The sequence below is a fragment of the Dendrobates tinctorius genome, unplaced genomic scaffold, assembly GCF_039654945.1.
Source record: "Dendrobates tinctorius isolate UK_male_01 unplaced genomic scaffold, ASM3965494v1 ptg000054l, whole genome shotgun sequence".
Taxonomy (NCBI): domain Eukaryota; kingdom Metazoa; phylum Chordata; class Amphibia; order Anura; family Dendrobatidae; genus Dendrobates; species Dendrobates tinctorius.
Window position 1 is genome coordinate 650611 of NW_027361722.1, and position 24731 is coordinate 675341.

Below are 24731 nucleotides of genomic sequence, written 5' to 3' on the forward strand. Positions count from 1 at the left end.
TGACACAGTTGACCACTGGCTCCTACTACAGATCCTCTCCTCCTTTGGCATCAAAGACCTCGCCCTATCCTGGATCTCCTCATACCTTTCCAACCACATATTCAGCGTCTCCCACTCCCACACCACCTCCTCATCCCACCCTCTCTCTGTTGGAGTCCCTCAAGGCTCTGTTTTAGGACCCCTACTCTTCTTAATCTATACACTTGGCCTGGGGCAACTCATAAAGTCCCACGGATTCCACTACCACCTTTATGCTGACGACACTCAGATCTACCTCACTGGCCCAGACGTCACCTCTCTGCTGCCCAGAATCCCAGAGTGTCTATCAGCCATACCCTCCTTCTTCTCCTCCCGTTTCCTCAAACTCAATGTGGACAAATCTGAACTCATCATCTTTCCCCCCTCTCACAGATATTCCTTACCTGACCTATCACAATTAGTAACAACACGCTTTCCCCCGTACCAGAGGTCCGCTGCCTTGGAGTAACCCTTGACTCTGCCCTGTCCTTCAAACCACACATCCAAGCTCTCTCCACCTCCTGTCGCCTCCAGCTCAAAAATATTTCCAGAATCCGTCCCTTCCTCAGCCCTAAATCTACTAAAATGCTTGTGCATGCCCTCATCATCTCCCGCCTCGACTACTGCAACATCCTTTTCTGTGGCCTCCCTGCTAACACCCTCGCACCTCTCCAGTCCATCCTCAACTCTGCTGCCCGACTAATTCATCTCCCTCCTCGCTACTCCTCTGCTTCTCCCCTCTGCAAATCTCTTCACTGGCTCCCATTCCCTCAGAGTATCCAGTTCAAATTACTAATACTGACCTACAAGGCCATCTATAACCTGTCTCCCCCATATATCTCTGAACTAATCTCCCGATACTTTCCCTCACGTATTCTCCGGTCCTCCCAAGACCTCCTTCTCTCCTCCACACTTATTCGCTCCTCACCCAACCGCCTCCAAGACTTCTCCCGAATAGCCCCCATCCTCTGGAATTCTTTGCCCCAACAAGTCCAACTATCAACCACATTCGGATCTTTCAGAAGGAATCTGAAAACCCACCTCTTCAAGAAAGCCTACAGCCTGCAATGACCCCGCTGCCTCCTTCTCTCTCACCACTACCAGTGATATCACCTCAACCAACACCGGAGCTGCTGCAACCCACCAACCTACTGTCTCCTTCCCCCCATCCTGTAGCTTGTTAGACCCCCGGGGCAGGGTCCTCTCTCCCCTCTGTATCAGTCTGTGATTGTTAGTTTACTGTAAGTGATATCTGTAACTTGTATGTAACCCCTTCTCATGTACAGCACCATGGAACCAATGGGGCTATAGAAATAAATAATAATAATAATCCTCATCTAAGAGATCACAACTACATACAATGGTAACATCTTTCTTGCTGTCAGTGAATGGGAACATTCTGGTGTATTTACTAACGTTTCACAGGTGAGGCTTTGTTACAATGTATCAGTGCAGTCAATCTTATAAACCCTGACGTATACTGCATCTCAGCTGATTTCCAGTCATTGTTCCTATTTGCTGACAGCAAGCAGAGATCTTGCAGACAAGTCGCAGAACGCCGTATGCTAGGATGTGGCAGAACTTCTCCTGTAGGTTCAACATTCAATCATGCAGCAGGAGGCTCAGGCTGAACAGAACTCAGCAGACAGGACGCCCTGCGGAGAATGCCTGTCCTGTGATGCTGGGGTAATATTCTTATTCTTCTCCGCAGGAGGAGTGTTACACATTGCAGCAAGGCGGGGACCCTGGGGGACTAACAGAGTATGATAAAGTTGTGGGGGATTATTTTAGCAGATGACCCCTAAAATACATTCCCAGCTAGAAGAGCGATGTGGTCGGGACCCTGCGTCCCCCTGGAGGCTTACCTCTGTGAGTGACTCTGAGCGCTGGGAGTACGCTGCGCACACTGGGGTTAGCGTCAGTCCATGGGGCCACCGATCACCTGCTGGACAGTCCGCTCGGCCCCCCGAGATCTGACTAGCAGGAGGAGACCCCGCACAAAGCGGCGCAGGCAGCCGGGGTCTGGAATGTCTCTGTACTGGAGACAGCTTGAAGTGACACCCCAGCTGGATGGCCATGTTTGGAGATGTAATCCAAGAAGGGTTACACAGAGATAGCGAGCGGGCACGAGAGATTACAGGGCGCACGGCCTCCGCCACCACTACACCCTGCCCAGAAACAGCTAGTGCCCGCTGTTATCAGCAAAGTCACGGAGTGTGATAGAAAGCGTCATTTTATAACCACCTACAGCTCATACAGCTAAGGGTGCGTTACAATGTATCACTGCAGACGATCCATGATCACATCTCAACCCCCCCCCGATCCTGAACGCTACATCACCGCATTGTAACAAACCATGAGCATACAACCCTGCAGTTCTCACACCGACCTCTAGAGCGCACCAAGGCTGATCCTTCCTGTTTTCTGCAGCTCACTTGTCACCTTTGTTGTACAGGCTGGGACAGTATACGCAGAGTCATCTCATCATCATTAGAGGGTGGGGATGATAATCACGGGTTGTACTGCTGGAGGCCCACAGAAGGCCGGACCGTGACTGTGCACATGGACACGGCTGTCTGCAGCTCTGCAGTCACCCTGACCGCCAGGGTTGTCACGTGGCGTCCCCAGAAAACATAGTGTTACAGAACCTCCTAGACTGTAAGCTTGCGAGCAGGGCCCTCACTCCTCCTGGGATCTGTTATGATCTATGTGATTATTGTTATGCTGTAATGTCTATTGTCTGTACAAGTCCCCTCTGAAATGTAAAGTGCTGCGGAATATGTCGGCGCTATAGAAATAAAACTTATTATTATTGTTATTAACTTATAGAAGGGGCAGGTTGCTGCTACTTAAGACTGAGCCCCCCGCCCTCCCCCTGCCGCAAAATCCCACTCAGGACGCAAAATCCCACTCAGGACCCCCGGAGCAGAGACGAGGCATGTGCAGCAGCCGGAGGTGAGTGCAGCCCCGACTCCAGCCCTCCGGCCGAGCTGAAGGCCGATCCCTTCCCAGACAGCTAAAACAGGATCATGGCCACAAGCAGGTGCACAGAGCGTGAGCCTGAGGGGACGGCGTACAAAGATAAGGGAAAAGGGGGGACGGCGTACACTGAGCACAGAGCGTGAGCCTGAGGGGACGGCGTGCACAGAGAGGGGGAATGGCATACACTGAGCACAGAGCGTGAGCCTGAGGGGACAGCGTACAAAGATAAGGGAAAAGGGGGGACGGCGTACACTGAGCACAGAGCGTGAGCCTGAGGGGACGGCGTGCACAGAGAGGGGGAATGGCATACACAGAGCTCAGAGCGTGAGCCTGAGGGGACGGCGTACAAAGATAAGGGAAAAGGGGGGACGGCGTACACTGAGCACAGAGCGTGAGCCTGAGGGGACAGCGTACACAGAGAGGGGGAAAAGGGAGACGGCGTAAACAGAGCAGAGAGCGTGAGACTGAGGGGACGGCGTACATAGAAGGGGAAAAGAGGAGACTGCGTACACTGAGCACAGAGAAGGGAAAGAGGGGGCGGTGTACACAGAGCGTAAGACTGAGGGGATGGGATACAAAGATAGGGGAAAAGGGGGCACAGTGTGCACAGAGAGGGGGACAGAGAGGACGGCGTACACAGAGTGGGAAAAGAGGGGACGGCGTACAAAGAGAGAGGGGGAAAGGGGGAACGGCGTACACAAATAAAGGGGGACAGAGGGGACGGCGTACACAGGGAGGGGGAAAGAGGCGATGGTGTACACAGAGAGTGGGGGAACAGAGAGGACGCTGTACAATGGGCACTGAGAGGGAAATAGAGGGGACGGTGTGCACAAAGAGGGGGAACAGAAAGGACAGCGTGCAGAGAGAGGGGGGACAGAAAGGACAGCGTGCAGAGAGAGGGGGGACAGAAAGGACAGCGTGCAGAGAGAGGGGGGACAGAAAAGACAGCGTGCAGAGAGAGGGGGGACAGAAAAGACAGCGTGCAGAGAGAGGGGGGACAGAAAAGACAGCGTGCAGAGAGAGGGGGGACAGAAAGGAAGGTGTACACAAAGAGAGGGCGACAGAGGGGACAGTGTACACATCACAGAGAGAGGGACACAGAGGGGAGTCTACACAGAGGCATTCCAAGACAGGGGAGAGATAGAGAGAGGAAAACAGAGAGGATGTCGTACACAGAGCATAGAGAGATGCCAAGAAAAAGGACAGAGACAAGCGAAAAGGGAGAGGACAGAGACACAACAAAAAAGAGAGGACAGAGACATACAAAGAGTAAGAGAACAAAAAAAAAGAAAATAGAGGGAATGGCATACATATGGAGCACAGAGATATTCCTAGAAACAGGACTGAGACATGCTAAGAAGAGTACAGAGACATAACAAAAAGAGGACAGGGACACGCCAAGAAGGAAAGGACAAAAGACATGTGAAGAGGAAGAGCACAGAGATATGCAAAGAGGGAAAGGACAGAAAAATTCCAAGGAGAAAAATTAAGAGGCATGGAGAGAAGGAGAAAACGGAGACATGTGAAGAATGAGAAAAGAGATATGTCAAGTAGAGTACATAGAAATATCAAGAAAAAAATACAGAGGCATATCAAGACAGTGAGGACAGAGGCATGTGAAGCGGAAGAACACAGACACTGCAAGGAAACCACAGAGGCATTCCAAGAAGGATATCACAACCAAGTGCCAAGGAGAGCACAGAGACATGACACTAGTACAGAGACAGACCATAGAGGTGGAGAGCACAGAGACAGACCATAGAGATGGAGAGCACAGAGACAGACCATAGAAATGGAGAGCACAGAGACAGATCATAGAGATGGAGAGCACAGAGACAGACCATAGAGATGGAGAGCACAGAGACAGATCATAGAGATGGAGAGCACAGAGACAGACCATAGAGATGGAGAGCACAGAGGCATGACAAGAGCACAGAGACAGACCATAGAAATGGAGAGCACAGAGACAAACCATAGAGATGGAGAGCACAGAGACAGACCATAGAGATGGAGAGCACAGAGACAGACCATAGAGATGGAGAGCAGAGGCATGACAAGAGCACAGAGACAGACCATAGAAATGGAGAGCACAGAGACAAACCATAGAGATGGAGAGCACAGAGACAGACCATAGAGATGGAGAGCACAGAGACAGACCATAGAGATGGAGAGCACAGAGGCATGACAAGAGCACAGAGACAGGTCATAGAAATGGAGAGCACAGAGACAGACCATAGAAATGGAGAGCACAGAGACAGACCATAGAAATGGAGAGCACAGAGACAGACCATAGAAATGGAGAGCACAGAGACAGACCATAGAAATGGAGAGCACAGAGACAGACCATAGAGATGGAGAGCACAGAGACAGACCATAGAGATGGAGAGCACAGAGACAGACCATAGAGATGGAGAGCACAGAGACATGACAAGAGCACAGAGACAGACCATAGAAATGGAGAGCACAGAGACAGACCATAGAGATGGAGAGCACAGAGACAGACCATAGAGATGGAGAGCACAGAGACATGACAAGAGCACAGAGACAGACCATAGAAATGGAGAGCACAGAGACAGACCATGGAAATGGAGAGCACAGAGATAAACCATAGAGATGGAGAACACAGAGGCATGACAAGAGCACAGAGACAGATCATAGAAATGGAGAGCACAGAGACATGACAAGAGCACAGAGACAGACCATAGAAATGGAGAGCACAGAGACAGACCATAGAAATGGAGAGCACAGAGACAAACCATAGAGATGGAGAGCACAGAGACAGACCATAGAGATGGAGAGCACAGAGACAGACCATAGAAATGGAGAGCACAGAGACAAACCATAGAGATGGAGAGCACAGAGACAGACCATAGAAATGGAGAGCACAGAGACAGACCATAGAAATGGAGAGCACAGAGACAAACCATAGAGATGGAGAGCACAGAGACAGACCATAGAGATGGAGAGCACAGAGACAGACCATAGAAATGGAGAGAACAGAGACAGACCATAGAGATGGAGAGGACAGAGACATGACAAGAGCACAGAGACAGACCATAGAGATGGGGAGCACAGAGACAGACCATAGAGATGGGGAGCACAGAGACAGACCATAGAGATGGAGAGAACAGAGACAGACCATAGAGATGGAGAGGACAGAGACAGACCATAGAGATGGAGAGCACAGAGACAGACCATAGAGATGGAGAGAACAGAGACAGACCATAGAGATGGAGAGCACAGAGACAGACCATAGAGATGGAGAGAACAGAGACAGACCATAGAGATGGAGAGGACAGAGACATGACAAGAGCACAGAGACAGACCATAGAGATGGGGAGCACAGAGACAGACCATAGAGATGGGGAGCACAGAGACAGACCATAGAGATGGAGAGAACAGAGACAGACCATAGAGATGGAGAGGACAGAGACAGACCATAGAGATGGAGAGAACAGAGACAGACCATAGAGATGGAGAGGACAGAGACAGACCATAGAGATGGAGAGGACAGAGACAGACCATAGAGATGGAGAGCACAGAGACAGACCATAGAGATGGAGAGGACAGAGACAGACCATAGAGATGGAGAGAACAGAGACATGACAAGAAGCATGTGTATGTGACAATGTAGACAATGATGGAGTCAGTGCCGTCGTTGCACACGTCTCTGCTGTCCTGGACTCGTGGCCAGTAGTCCTTACATATGATCATACATAGCAACCATCAGTCGGACAGGTGGGAACGTTGCGGTTTCACCTCTAGATGCAAACTAGAAATATTCCATCACTGTCACTGGCAGAAGAAGGACATGAAGTCAGTTCACCCTGCTGAGAGGGCCGTATCCCGCGGCCTGCTGTCTCCCGCGGCCTGCTGTCTCCCGCGGCCTGCCGTATCCCGCGGCCTGCTGTCCTCACACCGACCACCACAGCAACCACAAAAGGCTGCAGATTTCTGCTCTTTGCAGCTCACTTGTCACCTTTGCTGTATGGACTGAGGCACTATGTGCAGAGTCATCTCATTATTATTAGAGGCGTGGGGTACAATAATCACAGCTCTATGTTACTGCTCAAGACCTACATAAGGGATTACATACTACATATATACAGTGATTGAAAAAGTATTCATACCCCGTGAACTTTTCCACATTCAAGTTAGAAGAGTTAAAAGTTGACCAGCGATTTCTAATTTTATCAACAAATTTCCCAGTTGTCCTGTGGCCAGATTCTCCTCCCTGAGCTGTGGATCTCCCCCACAGTGGCCATGGGCCTCTCGGCTGCTTCTCTCATGAGTGGGGTCCTGGCTTGGGATGTCCGGTTAGGTGGACGGCCGTGTCTCGGTAGGTTTGCAGTTGTGCCATACTCCTTACATTTTTGGATGATTGGTTGCATGGTGCTCCATGAGATGTTCAGAGCTTGGGCTATTTTTTATAACCTAAGGGTCCCATTTCACACAGCGACGCTCCAGCGATCCCGACAACGATACGACCCGGTCAGGATCGCTGGTACGTCGCTAAATAGACGCTAGTGAGCTGCCAAACAGGCAGATCCACTCAACCACGCAGCAACGATCCGGCGATCCGTGTAACGACCTCTCCGGTCATTGGGACCTTGTGACACAGCAGCTATTCTGACGATTCCGCCTGCGTCCTGAGTTCTGCATCGCCAACGAGGTCGCTCATGGGTTCAAACAGGGCGATGCATGCCGGCCAGCGGGATGCCGACGCCGAAAAAATGGCCCAGGACATTCGAGCACGATCAGCGAGATCGCAGTGGGGGGCTGGTCGCCGCTGCGTGTCACATGTAGCGAGATCGCTGGCGAGGTCGCTGCTGCGTCATAAAATCGGTGTGTGAGATGGGGGCTTAACCCTACTTTCCTCTTCTCCACAACTTTATCCTTGACCTGTCTGTTGAGCTCCTTGGTTTTCATCTTGAATGTTCTCACACAAACCTCTGAGGCCTTCACCGCACAGCTGTAGTTATACTGAGAAGAACTCACACCCAGGTGGAAGCAATGTACTAATTATGTGACTTATGTGGAAAATTTCAAGGGGTATGAATACTTTTTCAAGGCACTGTATATAGAGCTTGTTTTGCAGCTCTTGTTTCACGATCTGCGTTACAGCATTAATAGTAGGAGGTAGATCATGGACATCTGAAGGCTGAACCCACTGCCCTTTCCCAACAGAAAATCCCACTAATGACTGTAAAGCAGAGATGAGGTAAGAGGGACGACGAAAACACACAGAGATACAACATGCAGGGCAGAGAAGACAGAGGCCATAGCAGGCAGAGAAGGAAGAAGTGCTACACAGGGACAGAGGTGGCATGGAGAGGCAGTAGAGAGATGCCAGTAAGGGCAGAGGGATGAAATGATGAGAGAGTGGAGAAAGGAGTTGTGCAGGGAGGGCAGAGACATGTAAGAGGGCAGAGAAAGGTGACACGCAGGGAGGGCAGAGACAGGTGACACACAGGGAGGGCAGAGACAGGTGACAGGCACGGAGGGCAGAGACAGGTGACACGCAGGGAGGGCAGAGACAGGTGACACACAGGGAGGGCAGAGACAGGTGACACACAGGGAGGGCAGAGACAGGTGACACACAGGGAGGGCAGAGACAGGTGACACACAGGGAGGGCAGAGACAGGTGACAGGCACGGAGGGCAGAGACAGGTGACACGCAGGGAGGGCAGAGACAGGTGACACACAGGGAGGGCAGAGACAGGTGACACACAGGGAGGGCAGAGACAGGTGACAGGCACGGAGGGCAGAGACAGGTGACACGCAGGGAGGGCAGAGACAGGTGACACGCAGGGAGGGCAGAGACAGGTGACACACAGGGAGGGCAGAGACAGGTGACAGGCACGGAGGGCAGAGACAGGTGACACGCAGGGAGGGCAGAGACAGGTGACACACAGGGAGGGCAGAGACAGGTGACACACAGGGAGGGCAGAGACAGGTGACAGGCACGGAGGGCAGAGACAGGTGACACGCAGGGAGGGCAGAGACAGGTGACACACAGGGAGGGCAGAGACAGGTGACACACAGGGAGGGCAGAGACAGGGGACACACAGGGAGGGCAGAGACAGGTGACACGCAGGGACGGCAGAGACAGGTGACACGCAGGGAAGGCTGTACCTGGTATATGGCGGTATACGGTAATGGCGCTGTGCGCTGCTCATGTGATGGCGAGCATGTGGCGTCCTGTCATTCTCGCTTCTATCTGTGGCAACTGATGAGTGAGAGCAGACACAGAGCAGGATAATGAGAGACAGATTTAGCGCCCGGCAGCCTGATAGGAGTTATCTGTCATGAAGGGGAATAGTCATGGTGGGGGCAGGGTGCACCGCGAGGACCGTGGCCCCCAGTACCACAAATCCTTCCCTGGGTGACAACCAATATCACCATCGTTACATCTCCAACAGGGGTTGTCAACCTGACTCCCAGACTCCTGGGAGCCAGCACCTATCCCGCAAAGTATACTGCCCCGAGTGAGGACAGCCGGCGCCCTGACACCCATCGCCCAATCCCCCACCTGATCTGCACCGAGAGAGTACGGCCGACCCACTGACACCCATCGCCCGATCCCCCGCCCTGATCTGCCCCGAGTGAGTACGGCCAGCGCCCTGACACCCATTACCCGATCCTCTGCCCTGATCTGCCCCGAGTGAGGACAGCCGGCGCCCTGACACCCATCGCCCAATCCCCCACCTGATCTGCACTGAGAGAGTACGGCCGACCCACTGACACCCATCGCCCGATCCCCCGCCCTGATCTGCCCCGAGTGAGTACGGCCAGCGCCCTGACACCCATTACCCGATCCTCTGCCCTGATCTGCCCTGAGTGAGAACGGCCGGCCCACTGACACCCATCGCCCGATCCCCCACCTGATCTGCCCTGAGTGAGGACGGCCAGCCCACTGACACCCATCGCCCGATCCCCCACCAGATCTGCCCCGAGTGAGGACGGCCGGCCCACTGACAACCATTGCCCGATGCGCCACCTGATCTGCCCTGAGTGAGGACAGCCAGCGCCCTGACACCCAATGCCCGATCCCCCACCCTGATCTGCCCCGAGTGAGGACAGCCGGCGTCCTGACACCCACTGCCCGATACCGCACCTGATCTGCCCCGAGTGAGGACAGCTGGCGCCCTGACACCCATCGCCCGATCCCCCACCCTGATCTGCCCCGAGTGAGTACGGCCGGCGCCCCTTCACCCATCACCCGATCCTCTGCCCTGATCTGCCCCGAGTGAGAACAGCCGGCGCCCTGACACCCATTGCCCGATCTCCCACCTGATCTGCCCTGAGTGAGGACAGCTAGCGCCCTGACACCCATCGCCCGATCCCCCACCCTGATCTTCCCCGAGTGAGGACAGCCGGCGCTCTGACACCCACCACCCGATCCCCCACCTGATCTGCCCCGAGTGAGGACAGCTGGCGCCCTGAAACCCATCGCCCGATCCCCCACCCTGATCTGCCCCAACTGAGTACGGTGGCGCCCTGACACCCATCACCCGATCTTCTGCCCTGATCTGCCCCGAGTGAGAACAGCCGGAGCCCTGACACCCACTGCCCGATACCTCACCTGATCTGCCCCGAGTGAGGACAGCTGGCGCCCGGACACCCATCGCCCGATCCCCCACCCTGATCTGCCCCGAGTGAGTACGGCCGGGCCCCTTGACCCATCACCCGATCCTCTGCCCTGATCTGCTCCGAGTGAGAACAGCCGGCGCCCTGACACCCATCGCCCAATCCCCCACCTGATCTGCCCCGAGTGAGTACGGCCAGCCCACTGACACCCATCGCCCGATCCCCATCTGATCTGCCCCGAGTGAGGACGGCCGGCCCACTGACACCCATTGCCCGATCTCCCACCTGATCTGCCCTGAGTGAGGACAGCTAGCGCCCTGACACCCATCGCCCGATCCCCCACCCTGATCTGCCCCGAGTGAGGACAGCCGGCGCTCTGACACCCACCACCCGATCCCCCACCTGATCTGCCCCAAGTGAGGACAGCTGGCGCCCTGACACCCATCACCTGATACCCCACCTGATCTACCCTGAGTGAGGATGGCCAGCACCCTGACACCCATCAACCGATCCCCCACCTGGTCAGCCCGAGTGAGGACAGCCGATGCAATGACACCCATTGCCCGATCCCCCACCCTTATCTGCTCTGAGTGAGGACAGCCAGCGCCCTGACACCCATCGCTCGATCCCCCACCCTGATCTGCCCCGAGTGAGGACAGCCGCACCCTGACACCCACCACCCGATCCCCCACCTGATCTGCCCCGAGTGAGGACAGCCGACACCCTGACACCCATCTCCCAATCCCCCGCCCTGATCTGCCCCAAGTGAGTACAGCCGGCGCCCTGACACCCATTACCCGATCCTCTGCCCTGATCTGCCCCGAGTGAGAACGGCCGGCCCACTGACACCCATCGCCCGATCCCGCACCTGATCTGCTCCGAGTGAGTACGGCCGCCCCACAGACACCCATCGCCCGATCCCCCACCTGATCTGCCCCGAGTGAGGACGGCTGGCCCACTGACACCCATCGCCCGATCCCCCACCTGATCTGCCCCGAGTGAGGACAGCAGGCGCCTTGACACCCACCACCCGATCCCCCACCTGATCTGCCCCGAGTGAGGACAGCCGGTGCCCTGACACCCATCTCCCGATCCCACGCCCTGATCTGCCCCGAGTACGGCCGACGCTCTGACACCCATCACCCGATCTTCTGCCCTGATCTGCCCCGAGTGAGAACGGCCGGCGCCCTGACACCCATCACCCGATCCTCCGCCCTGATCTGCCCCGAGTGAGAACGGCCGGCGCCCTGACACCCATCGCCCGATCCCCCACCTGATCTACCCCGAGTGAGAACGGCCGGCGCCCTGACATCCATCGCCCGATCCCCCACCTGATCTGCCCCGAGTGAGGACGGCCGGCCCACTGACACTCATCGCCCGATCCCCCACCTGATCTGCCCCGAGTGAGGACGGCTGGCCCACTGACACCCATCGTCCGATCCCCCACTTGATCTTCCCGAGTGAGGACGGCTGGCCCACTGACACCCATTGCGCGATTCCCCGCCCTGATCTGCCCCGAGTGAGGACAGCCGGCTCCCTGACACCCATCACCCGATCCCCTTCCCTGATCTGCCCCAAGTGAGGACAGCCGGCGCCCTGACACCCACCACCCGATCCCCCACCTGATCTGCCCCGAGTGAGGACAGCCGGCGCCCTGACACCCATCGCCCGATTCCCCGCCCTGATCTGCCCCGAGTGAGTACGGTCGGCATCCTGACACCCATTACCCGATCCTCTGCCCTGATCTGCCCCGAGTGAGAACGGCCGGGGCCCTGACACCCATCACCCGATCCTCCGCCCTGATCTGCCTCGAGTGAGAACGGCCGGCGCCCTGACACCCATCGCCCGATCCCCCACCTGATCTGCCCCGAGTGAGGACAGCCGGCCCACTGACACCCATTGCCCGATCCCCCACCTGATCTGCCCCGAGTGAGGACGGCCGGCCCACTGACACCCATCGCCCGATCCCCCATGAGTGAGGACGGCCGGCACCCTGGCAGCCATCGCCCGATCCCCCGGCCCTGATCTGCCCCGATTGAGGAGGACCGGCGCCTGGACACCCATCGCCCGATCCTCCGCCCTGATCTGCCCCAAGTGTGGAAGGCCGATGCCCTGACACCCATCACCTGATACCCCACCTGATCTGCCCTGAGTGAGGATGGCCAGCACCCTGACACCCATCAACCGATCCCTCACCTGGTCAGCCCGAGTGAGGACAGCCGATGCAATGACACCTATTGCCCGATCCCCCACCCTGATCTGCTGTGAGTGAGGACAGCCAGCGCCCTGAGACCCATCGCCCGATTCCCCACCCTGATCTGCCCCGAGTGAGGACAGCCGCACCCTGACACCCACCACCCAATCCCCCACCTGATCTGCCCCGAGTGAGGACAGCCGACGCCCTGACACCCATCGCCCGATCCCCCTCCCTGATCTGCCCCAAGTGAGTACAGCCGGCGCCCTGACACCCATTACCCGATCCTCTGCCCTGATCTGCCCCGAGTGACGGCCGGCCCACAGACACCCATCGCCCGTTCACCCACCTGATCTGCCCCGAGTGAGGACGGCTGGCCCACTGACACCCATCGCCCGATCCCGCACCTGATCTGCCCCGAGTGAGTACGGCCGCCCCACAGACACCCATCGCCCGTTCACCCACCTGATCTGCCCCGAGTGAGGACGGCTGGCCCACTGACACCCATCGCCCGATCCTCCACCTGATCTGCCCCGAGTGAGGACAGCCGGCGCCCTGACACCCACCACCCGATCCCACGCCCTGATCTGCCCCGAGTACGGCCGACGCTCTGACACCCATCACCCGATCTTCTGCCCTGATCTGCCCCGAGTGAGAACGGCCGGAGCCCTGACACCCATCGCCCGGTCCCCCACCTGATCTGCTCCGAGTGAGTACGGCCGGCCCACTGACACCCATCGCCCGATCCCCCACCTGATCTGCCCCGAGTGAGGACGGCTGGCCCACTGACTCCCATCGACCGATCCCCCACCTGATCTGCCCCTAGTGAGGACGGCTGGCCCACTGACACCCATCGACCGATCCCCCACCTGATCTGCCCCGAGTGAGGACGGCTGGCCCACTGACACCCATTGCCCGATTCCCCACCTGATCTGCCCTGAGTGAGGACAGCCAGCGCCCTGACACCCATCGCCCGATCCCCCACCCTGATCTGCCCCGAGTGAGGACAGCCGGCGTCCTGACACCCACTGCCCGATACCTCACCTGATCTGCCCCGAGTGAGGACAGCTGGCGCCCTGACACCCATCGCCCGATCCCCCACCCTGATCTGCCCCGAGTGAGTACGGCCGGCGCCCCTTCACCCATCACCCGATCCTCTGCCCTGATCTGCCCCGAGTGAGAACAGCCGGCGCCCTGACACCCATTGCCCGATCTCCCACCTGATCTGCCCTGAGTGAGGACAGCTAGCGCCCTGACACCCATCGCCCGATCCCCCACCCTGATCTTCCCCGAGTGAGGACAGCCGGCGCTCTGACACCCACCACCCGATCCCCCACCTGATCTGCCCCGAGTGAGGACAGCTGGCGCCCTGAAACCCATCGCCCGATCCCCCACCCTGATCTGCCCCAACTGAGTACGGTGGCGCCCTGACACCCATCACCCGATCTTCTGCCCTGATCTGCCCCGAGTGAGAACAGCCGGAGCCCTGACACCCACTGCCCGATACCTCACCTGATCTGCCCCGAGTGAGGACAGCTGGCGCCCGGACACCCATCGCCCGATCCCCCACCCTGATCTGCCCCGAGTGAGTACGGCCGGGCCCCTTGACCCATCACCCGATCCTCTGCCCTGATCTGCCCCGAGTGAGAACAGCCGGCGCCCTGACACCCATCGCCCAATCCCCCACCTGATCTGCCCCGAGTGAGTACGGCCGGCCCACTGACACCCATCGCCCGATCCCCATCTGATCTGCCCCGAGTGAGGACGGCCGGCCCACTGACACCCATTGCCCGATCTCCCACCTGATCTGCCCTGAGTGAGGACAGCTAGCGCCCTGACACCCATCGCCCGATCCCCCACCCTGATCTGCCCCGAGTGAGGACAGCCGGCGCTCTGACACCCACCACCCGATCCCCCACCTGATCTGCCCCAAGTGAGGACAGCTGGCGCCCTGACACCCATCACCTGATACCCCACCTGATCTACCCTGAGTGAGGATGGCCAGCACCCTGACACCCATCAACCGATCCCCCACCTGGTCAGCCCGAGTGAGGACAGCCGATGCAATGACACCCATTGCCCGATCCCCCACCCTTATCTGCTCTGAGTGAGGACAGCCAGCGCCCTGACACCCATCGCTCGATCCCCCACCCTGATCTGCCCCGAGTGAGGACAGCCGCACCCTGACACCCACCACCCGATCCCCCACCTGATCTGCCCCGAGTGAGGACAGCCGACACCCTGACACCCATCTCCCAATCCCCCGCCCTGATCTGCCCCAAGTGAGTACAGCCGGCGCCCTGACACCCATTACCCGATCCTCTGCCCTGATCTGCCCCGAGTGAGAACGGCCGGCCCACTGACACCCATCGCCCGATCCCGCACCTGATCTGCTCCGAGTGAGTACGGCCGCCCCACAGACACCCATCGCTCGATCCCCCACCTGATCTGCCCCGAGTGAGGACGGCTGGCCCACTGACACCCATCGCCCGATCCCCCACCTGATCTGCCCCGAGTGAGGACAGCAGGCGCCTTGACACCCACCACCCGATCCCCCACCTGATCTGCCCCGAGTGAGGACAGCCGGTGCCCTGACACCCATCTCCCGATCCCACGCCCTGATCTGCCCCGAGTACGGCCGACGCTCTGACACCCATCACCCGATCTTCTGCCCTGATCTGCCCCGAGTGAGAACGGCCGGCGCCCTGACACCCATCACCCGATCCTCCGCCCTGATCTGCCCCGAGTGAGAACGGCCGGCGCCCTGACACCCATCGCCCGATCCCCCACCTGATCTACCCCGAGTGAGAACGGCCGGCGCCCTGACATCCATCGCCCGATCCCCCACCTGATCTGCCCCGAGTGAGGACGGCCGGCCCACTGACACTCATCGCCCGATCCCCCACCTGATCTGCCCCGAGTGAGGACGGCTGGCCCACTGACACCCATCGTCCGATCCCCCACTTGATCTTCCCGAGTGAGGACGGCTGGCCCACTGACACCCATTGCGCGATTCCCCGCCCTGATCTGCCCCGAGTGAGGACAGCCGGCGCCCTGACACCCATCGCCCGATCCCCTTCCCTGATCTGCCCCAAGTGAGGACAGCCGGCGCCCTGACACCCACCACCCGATCCCCCACCTGATCTGCCCCGAGTGAGGACAGCCGGCGCCCTGACACCCATCGCCCGATTCCCCGCCCTGATCTGCCCCGAGTGAGTACGGTCGGCATCCTGACACCCATTACCCGATCCTCTGCCCTGATCTGCCCCGAGTGAGAACGGCCGGGGCCCTGACACCCATCACCCGATCCTCCGCCCTGATCTGCCTCGAGTGAGAACGGCCGGCGCCCTGACACCCATCGCCCGATCCCCCACCTGATCTGCCCCGAGTGAGGACAGCCGGCCCACTGACACCCATTGCCCGATCCCCCACCTGATCTGCCCCGAGTGAGGACGGCCGGCCCACTGACACCCATCGCCCGATCCCCCATGAGTGAGGACGGCCGGCACCCTGGCAGCCATCGCCCGATCCCCCGGCCCTGATCTGCCCCGATTGAGGAGGACCGGCGCCTGGACACCCATCGCCCGATCCTCCGCCCTGATCTGCCCCAAGTGTGGAAGGCCGATGCCCTGACACCCATCACCTGATACCCCACCTGATCTGCCCTGAGTGAGGATGGCCAGCACCCTGACAGCCATCAACCGATCCCTCACCTGGTCAGCCCGAGTGAGGACAGCCGATGCAATGACACCTATTGCCCGATCCCCCACCCTGATCTGCTGTGAGTGAGGACAGCCAGCGCCCTGAGACCCATCGCCCGATTCCCCACCCTGATCTGCCCCGAGTGAGGACAGCCGCACCCTGACACCCACCACCCAATCCCCCACCTGATCTGCCCCGAGTGAGGACAGCCGACACCCTGACACCCATCGCCCGATCCCCCTCCCTGATCTGCCCCAAGTGAGTACAGCCGGCGCCCTGACACCCATTACCCGATCCTCTGCCCTGATCTGCCCCGAGTGAGAACGGCCGGCCCACAGACACCCATCGCCCGTTCACCCACCTGATCTGCCCCGAGTGAGGACGGCTGGCCCACTGACACCCATCGCCCGATCCCGCACCTGATCTGCCCCGAGTGAGTACGGCCGCCCCACAGACACCCATCGCCCGTTCACCCACCTGATCTGCCCCGAGTGAGGACGGCTGGCCCACTGACACCCATCGCCCGATCCCGCACCTGATCTGCCCCGAGTGAGTACGGCCGCCCCACAGACACCCATCGCCCGTTCACCCACCTGATCTGCCCCGAGTGAGGACGGCTGGCCCACTGACACCCATCGCCCGATCCTCCACCTGATCTGCCCCGAGTGAGGACAGCCGGCGCCCTGACACCCACCACCCGATCCCACGCCCTGATCTGCCCCGAGTACGGCCGACGCTCTGACACCCATCACCCGATCTTCTGCCCTGATCTGCCCCGAGTGAGAACGGCCGGAGCCCTGACACCCATCGCCCGGTCCCCCACCTGATCTGCTCCGAGTGAGTACGGCCGGCCCACTGACACCCATCGCCCGATCCCCCACCTGATCTGCCCCGAGTGAGGACGGCTGGCCCACTGACTCCCATCGACCGATCCCCCACCTGATCTGCCCCTAGTGAGGACGGCTGGCCCACTGACACCCATCGACCGATCCCCCACCTGATCTGCCCCGAGTGAGGACGGCTGGCCCACTGACACCCATCGACCGATCCCCCACCTGATCTGCCCCGAGTGAGGACGGCTGGCCCACTGACACCCATTGCCCGATTCCCCACCTGATCTGCCCTGAGTGAGGACAGCCAGCGCCCTGACACCCATCGCCCGATCCCCCACCCTGATCTGCCCCGAGTGAGGACAGCCGGCGCCCTGACATCAACCACCCGATCCCCCACCTGATCTGCCCCGAGTGAGGACAGCCGGCGCCCTGACACCCATCGCCTGATCCCCCGCCCTGATCTGCCCCGAGTGAGTACGGCCGGCGCCCTGACACCCATTACCCGATCCTCTGCCCTGATCTACCCCGAGTGAGGACAGCCGGCCCACTGACACCTATTACCCCATCCCCCTCCTGATCTGCCCCGAGTGAGGACGGCCGCCCCACTGACACCCATCGCCCGATCCCCCACCTGATCTGCCCTGAGTGAGGACGGTCGGCGCCCTTACACCCATTGCCCGATCCCCCAAGAGTGAGGACGGCCGGCACCCTGACAGCCATAGATCCCCCGGCCCTGATCTGCCCCGATTGAGGAGGGCCGGCGCCTTGACACCCATCGCCCGATCCTCCGCCCTGATCTGCCCCAAGTGTGGATGGCCGATGCCCTGACACCCATCACCTGATACCCCACCTGATCTGCCCTGAGTGAGGATGGCCAGCACCCTGACACCCATCACCCGATCCCCCACCTGGTCAGCCCCGAGTGAGGACAGCCGATGCAATGACACCCATTGCCCGATCCCCCACCCTGACCTACCCCGAGTGAGGAAGGCCGGTGCCCTGACACCCATCACCCGATCCCCCGCCCTGATCTGCCCCGAGTGAGGACAGCCGGCGCCCTGACACCCATCGCCCGATCCCCCTCCCTGATCTGCCCCAAGTGAGTACAGCCGGCGCCCTGACACCCATTACCCGATCCTCTGCCCTGATCTGCCCCGAGTGAGAACGGCCGGCCCACAGACACCCATCGCCCGTTCACCCACCTGATCTGCCCCGAGTGAGGACGGCTGGCCCACTGACACCCATCGCCCGATCCCGCACCTGATCTGCCCCGAGTGAGTACGGCCGCCCCACAGACACCCATCGCCCGTTCACCCACCTGATCTGCCCCGAGTGAGGACGGCTGGCCCACTGACACCCATCGCCCGATCCCCCACCTGATCTGCCCCGAGTGAGGACAGCCGGCGCCCTGACACCCACCACCCGATCCCCCACCTGATCTGCCCCGAGTGAGGACAGCCGGCGCCCTGACACCCATCGCCCGATCCCACGCCCTGATCTGCCCCGAGTACGGCCGACGCTCTGACACCCATCACCCGATCTTCTGCCCTGATCTGCTCCGAGTGAGAACGGCCGGCGCCCTGACACCCATCGCCCGGTCCCCCACCTGATCTGCCCCGAGTGAGTACGGCCGGCCCACTGACACCCATCGCCCGATCCCCCACCTGATCTGCCCCGAGTGAGGACGGCTGGCCCACTGACTCCCATCGACCGATCCCCCACCTGATCTGCCCCTAGTGAGGACGGCTGGCCCACTGACACCCATCGACCGATCCCCCACCTGATCTGCCCCGAGTGAGGACGGCTGGCCCACTGACACCCATTGCCCGATTCCCCACCTGATCTGCCCTGAGTGAGGACAGCCAGCGCCCTAACACCCATCGCCCGATCCCCCACCCTGATCTGCCCCGAGTGAGGACAGCCGGCGCCCTGACACCCACCACCCGATCCCCCACCTGATCTGCCCCGAGTGAGGACAGCCGGCGCCCTGACACCCATCGCCTGATCCCCCGCCCTGATCTGCCCCGAGTGAGTACGGCCGGCGCCCTGACACCCATTACCCGATCCTCTGCCCTGATCTGCCCCGAGTGAGAACGGCCGGGGCCCTGACACCCATCACCCGATCCTCCGCCCTGATCTGCCCCGAGTGAGAACGGCTGGCGCCCTGACACCCATCGCCCGATCCCCCACCTGATCTACCCCGAGTGAGAACGGCCGGAGCCCTGACATCCATCGCCCGATCCCCCACCTGATCTGCCCCGAGTGAGGACAGCCGGCCCACTGACACCTATTACCCCATCCCCCTCCTGATCTGCCCCGAGTGAGGACGGCCGCCCCACTGACACCCATCGCCCGATCCCCCACCTGATCTGCCCTGAGTGAGGACGGTCGGCGCCCTTACACCCATTGCCCGATCCCCCAAGAGTGAGGACGGCCGGCACCCTGACAGCCATAGCCAGATCCCCCGGTCCTGATCTGCCCCGATTGAGGAGGGCCGGCGCCTTGACACCCATCGCCCGATCCTCCGCCCTGATCTGCCCCAAGTGTGGATGGCCGATGGCCTGACACCCATCACCTGATACCCCACCTGATCTGCCCTGAGTGAGGATGGCCAGCACCCTGACACCCATCACCCGATCCCCCTCCCTGATCTGCCCCGAGTGAGGACGGCTGGCGCCCTGACACCCATTGCCCGATCCCCCACCTGATCTGCCCCGAGTGAGGACAGCCGGCCCACTGACACCCATTGCCCGATCCCCCACCTGATCTGCCCCGAGTGAGGACGGCCGGTGCCCTGACACCCATCACCCAATCCCCCACCTGATCTGCCCCGAGTGAGGACGGCCGGCCCACTGACACCCATCGCCCGATCCCCCACCTGATCTGCCGAGTGAGGACGGTCGGCGCCCTTACACCCATCGCCCGATCCCCCGCCCTGATCTGCCCCGAGTGAGGACGGACAGTTCCCTGACACCCATTGCCCAATCCCCCATGACTGAGGACGGCCGGCACCCTGACAGCCATCGCCAGATCCCCCGGCCCTGATCTGCCCCGATTGAGGAGGGCCGGCGCCTTGACACCCATCGCCCGATCCTCCGCCCTGATCTGCCCCAAGTGTGGATGGCCGATGCCCTGACACCCATCACCTGATACCCCTCCTGATCTGCCCTGAGTGAGGATGGCCAGCACCCTGACACCGATCACCCGATCGCCCACCTGGTCAGCCCCGAGTGAGGACAGCCGCCGATGCAATGACACCCATTGCCCGATCCCCCACCCTGATCTGCCCCGAGTGAGGAAGGCCGGCGCCCTGACACCCATTGCCCGATACTCCACCTAATCTGCCCCGAGTGAGGACAGCCGGTGTCCTGACACCCATCGCCCGATCCCCCGCCCTGATCTGCCCTGAGTGAGGACGGTCGGTGCCCTGACACCCATCACCTCATCCCCCGCCGTGATCTGCCCTGGAGTCTTCCTGATAATGGAGGATACCACTACACCGTCCCCGGGGGGGCGGTACACCTCTCCCAGTAATGAGACTTTCCACTGGCACGGTGCCCACAGCTAATGGAGTTAGAAGTTAACCGTTTGTTGCCGGTGTTTATGTGTGAACATCGGGCAGAATCAGCGGCAGAAATTAGAGTGTAAGCTCTTGGATCGAGCTCATGAACCAGGGGGCCATCAGTGCCCAAACCTGACACAGCACGGTTCTTCATATATCAGCTGACGACGGACTGAAATGGGACGTGAGCACCATGGAGCCGCCGCCACGCTGGGTGCACTCACTTTTGCACGTTTCCCGGGCATAATAAAGTGTCGTCCAGTAGGGAAATCTCCAGTGATAGTGGCACAGAGAGGGGAACAGAGGGGCACAGAGAGGGGAACAGAGGGGCAAAAAGAGGGGCACAGAGGGGCATAGAGGGGCACAGAGAGCGGCATAGAGAGGGGAACAGAGGGGCACAAAGAGGGGCACAGAGAGGGGCACAGAGAGGGGAACAGAGAGGGGAACAGAGGGACAAAAAGAGCGGCACAGAGGGGCATAGAGAGGCACAGAGAGGGGCACAGAGAGGGGAACAGAGGGGCACAGAGAGGGGCACATAGAGGGGAACAGAGAGGGGAACAGAGGGGCACAGAGAGGGGAACAGAGGGGCACAGAGAGGGGCACAGAGAGGGGAACAGAGGGACAAAAAGAGCGGCACATAGGGGCATAGAGAGGCACAGAGAGCGGCATAGAGAGGGGAATAGAGGGGCACAAAGAGGGGCACAGAGAGGGGCACATAGAGGGGAACAGAGAGGGGAACAGAGGGGCACAGAGAGGGGAACAGAGGGGCACAGAGAGGGGAACAGAGGGGAACAGAGGGGCACAAAGAGGGGCACAAAGAGGGGCACAGAGAGGGGAACAGAGGGGCACAAAGAGGGGAACAGAGGGGCACAGAGAGGGGAACAGAGGGGCAAAAAGAGGGGCACAGAGGGGCACAGAGAGCGGCATAGAGAGGGGAACAGAGGGGCACAAAGAGGGGCACAGAGGGGAACAGAGAGGGGAACAGAGGGGAACAGAGGGGCACAAAGAGGGGCACAAAGAGGGGCACAGAGAGGGGAACAGAGGGGCACAAAGAGGGGAACAGAGGGGCACAGAGAGGGGAACAGAGGGGCAAAAAGAGGGGCACAGAGGGGCACAGAGAGCGGCATAGAGAGGGGAACAGAGGGGCACAAAGAGGGGCACAGAGAGGGGCACAGAGGGGAACAAAGAGGGGCACAGAGAGGGGAACAGAGAGGGGCACAGAGAGGGGAACAGAGAGCGGCACAGAGGGGAACAGAGAGCGGCACAGAGAGGGGAACAGAGAGGGGCACAGAGAGGGGAACAGAGAGGGGCACAGAGAGGGGAACAGAGAGGTGCACAGAGAGGGGAACAGAGGGGGGCACAGAGAGGGGAACAGAGAGCGGCACAGAGGGGAACAGAGAGGGGCACAGAGAGGGGCACAGAGAGGGGCACAGAGAGGGGAACAGAGAGGTGCACAGAGAGGGGAACAGAGGGGAACAGAGAGGTGCACAGAGAGGTGCACAGAGAGGGGAACAGAGGGGAACAGAGGGGCACAAAGAGGGGAACAGAGGGGCACAGAGAGGGGAACAGAGGGGCAAAAAGAGGGGCACAGAGGGGCACAGAGAGCGGCATAGAGAGGGGAACAGAGGGGCACAAAGAGGGGCACAGAGAGGGGAACAGAGAGCGGCACAGAGGGGAACAGAGAGGGGCACAGAGAGGGGCACAGAGGGGCACAGAGAGCGGCATAGAGAGGGGAACAGAGGGGCACAAAGAGGGGCACAGAGAGGGGCACAGAGGGGAACAAAGAGGGGCACAGAGAGGGGAACAGAGAGGGGCACAGAGAGGGGAACAGAGAGCGGCACAGAGGGGAACAGAGAGGGGCACAGAGAGGGGAACAGAGAGGGGCACAGAGAGGGGAACAGAGAGCGGCACAGAGGGGAACAGAGAGGGGCACAGAGAGGGGCACAGAGAGGGGCACAGAGAGGGGAACAGAGGGGAACAGAGAGGTGCACAGAGAGGGGAACAGAGGGGAACAGAGAGGTGCACAGAGAGGGGAACAGAGGGGAACAGAGGGGCACAAAGAGGGGAACAGAGGGGCACAGAGAGGGGAACAGAGGGGCAAAAAGAGGGGCACAGAGGGGCACAGAGAGCGGCATAGAGAGGGGAACAGAGGGGCACAAAGAGGGGCACAGAGAGGGGAACAGAGAGCGGCACAGAGGGGAACAGAGAGGGGCACAGAGAGGGGCACAGAGGGGCACAGAGAGGGGCCCAGAGAGGGGCACAGAGGGGCACAGAGAGCGGCATAGAGAGGGGAACAGAGGGGCACAAAGAGGGGCACAGAGAGGGGAACAGAGAGCGGCACAGAGGGGAACAGAGAGGGGCACAGAGAGGGGCACAGAGGGGCACAGAGGGGCCCAGAGAGCGGCACAGAGGGGCACAGAGAGGGGCACTGAGCGGGCAGTACTCCGCCGCACCCGGCTCTCGCAGTGATCGCTGGCGGCCGCAGGTACCGCTGCTGACACTCGCTTCTCGGCTCTCACCTGACAGGGCGCGGGGCTCCTCTCCTCTCCGGAGCGCTGATCCTCTCTGCTGTTATTACACTGAGTGATGAATTATTCACGGGCCCCAGAGGGACAGAAGAGGAGCCGGGGGGAGGGGGCTCCCTGCACCTGGCGGAGAACCACAAGTCCCAGCACACCACGGCAGGGCCACAGGTGACAGCGCAGTGGAAATGAGGAGACAGACCTGCCGCGCTGCATTGTGGGGGATGTGGGGCCCTCACCTGCCGGGCCCGAGGAGCGCAGCCCAAGCCCCGACCTAGAACCAGGGCAAGAAAAGCTGCAGAAAAACGCATCAATGAAGAACGCAATCCGCAGATGAAGCAAGTGGGGATCACCCACTGGGAAAGAGGAAAAGGAGATCCAGTGTGCACATTACCTGGGCCAAAGAGGAACCGGCGGGAGAGGAAACCGTCCCCAAACTATCGCCACACACTGGAGGCTTCCTCAGGGATATTAGATGTATCGCCACACACTGGAGGCTTCCTCAGGGATATTAGATGTATCGCCACATACTGGAGGCTTCCTCAGAGATATTAGATGTATCGCCACACACTGGAGGCTTCCTCAGGGATATTAGATGTATCGCCGCACACTGGAGGCTTCATCAGGGATATTAGATGTATCGCCACACACTGGAGGCTTCCTCAGGGATATTAGATGTATCGCCACACACTGGAGGCTTCCTCAGGGATATTAGATGTATCGCCACATACTGGAGGCTTCCTCAGGGATATTAGATGTATAACCACACACTGGAAGCTTCCTCAGGGATATTAGATGTATCGCCACACACTGGAGGCTTCCTCAGGGATATTAGATGTATCGCCACACACTGGAGGCTTCCTCAGAGATATTAGATGTATCGCCACACACTGGAGGCTTCCTCAGGGATATTAGATGTATCGCCACATACTGGAGGCTTCCTCAGGGATATTAGATGTATCGCCGCACACTGGAGGCTTCATCAGGGATATTAGATGTATCGCCACACACTGGAGGCTTCCTCAGGGATATTAGATGTATCGCCACACACTGGAGGCTTCCTCAGGGATATTAGATGTATCGCCACATACTGGAGGCTTCCTCAGGGATATTAGATGTATAACCACACACTGGAAGCTTCCTCAGGGATATTAGATGTATCGCCACACACTGGAGGCTTCCTCAGGGATATTAGATGTATCGCCACACACTGGAGGCTTCCTCAGGGATATTAGATGTATCGCCACACACTGGAGGCTTCCTCAGAGATATTAGATGTATCGCCACACACTGGAGGCTTCCTCAGGGATATTAGATGTATCGCCACA

At 59.7% G+C, this 24731-nt stretch overlaps 1 protein-coding gene across 4 annotated transcripts in view; it reads right to left on the reverse strand.

Moving 5' to 3' along the window:
- Positions 1 to 23571, reverse strand: part of POPDC2 (popeye domain cAMP effector 2) — a 68774-nt gene extending 45203 nt beyond the window's left edge. Inside the window, exon 1 of one of the 4 annotated variants that reach the window (XM_073576965.1) lies at positions 23401 to 23571. The gene's annotated coding sequence lies outside the window, so the exon portion shown is untranslated. Of the gene's footprint in view, positions 1 to 1883; positions 2009 to 9135; positions 9672 to 23400 lie in introns of those variants that run through there. The other 3 variants (XM_073576964.1, XM_073576967.1, XM_073576966.1) reach the window with 3 other exon arrangements.
- Positions 23572 to 24731: the final 1160 nt, after the last annotated feature.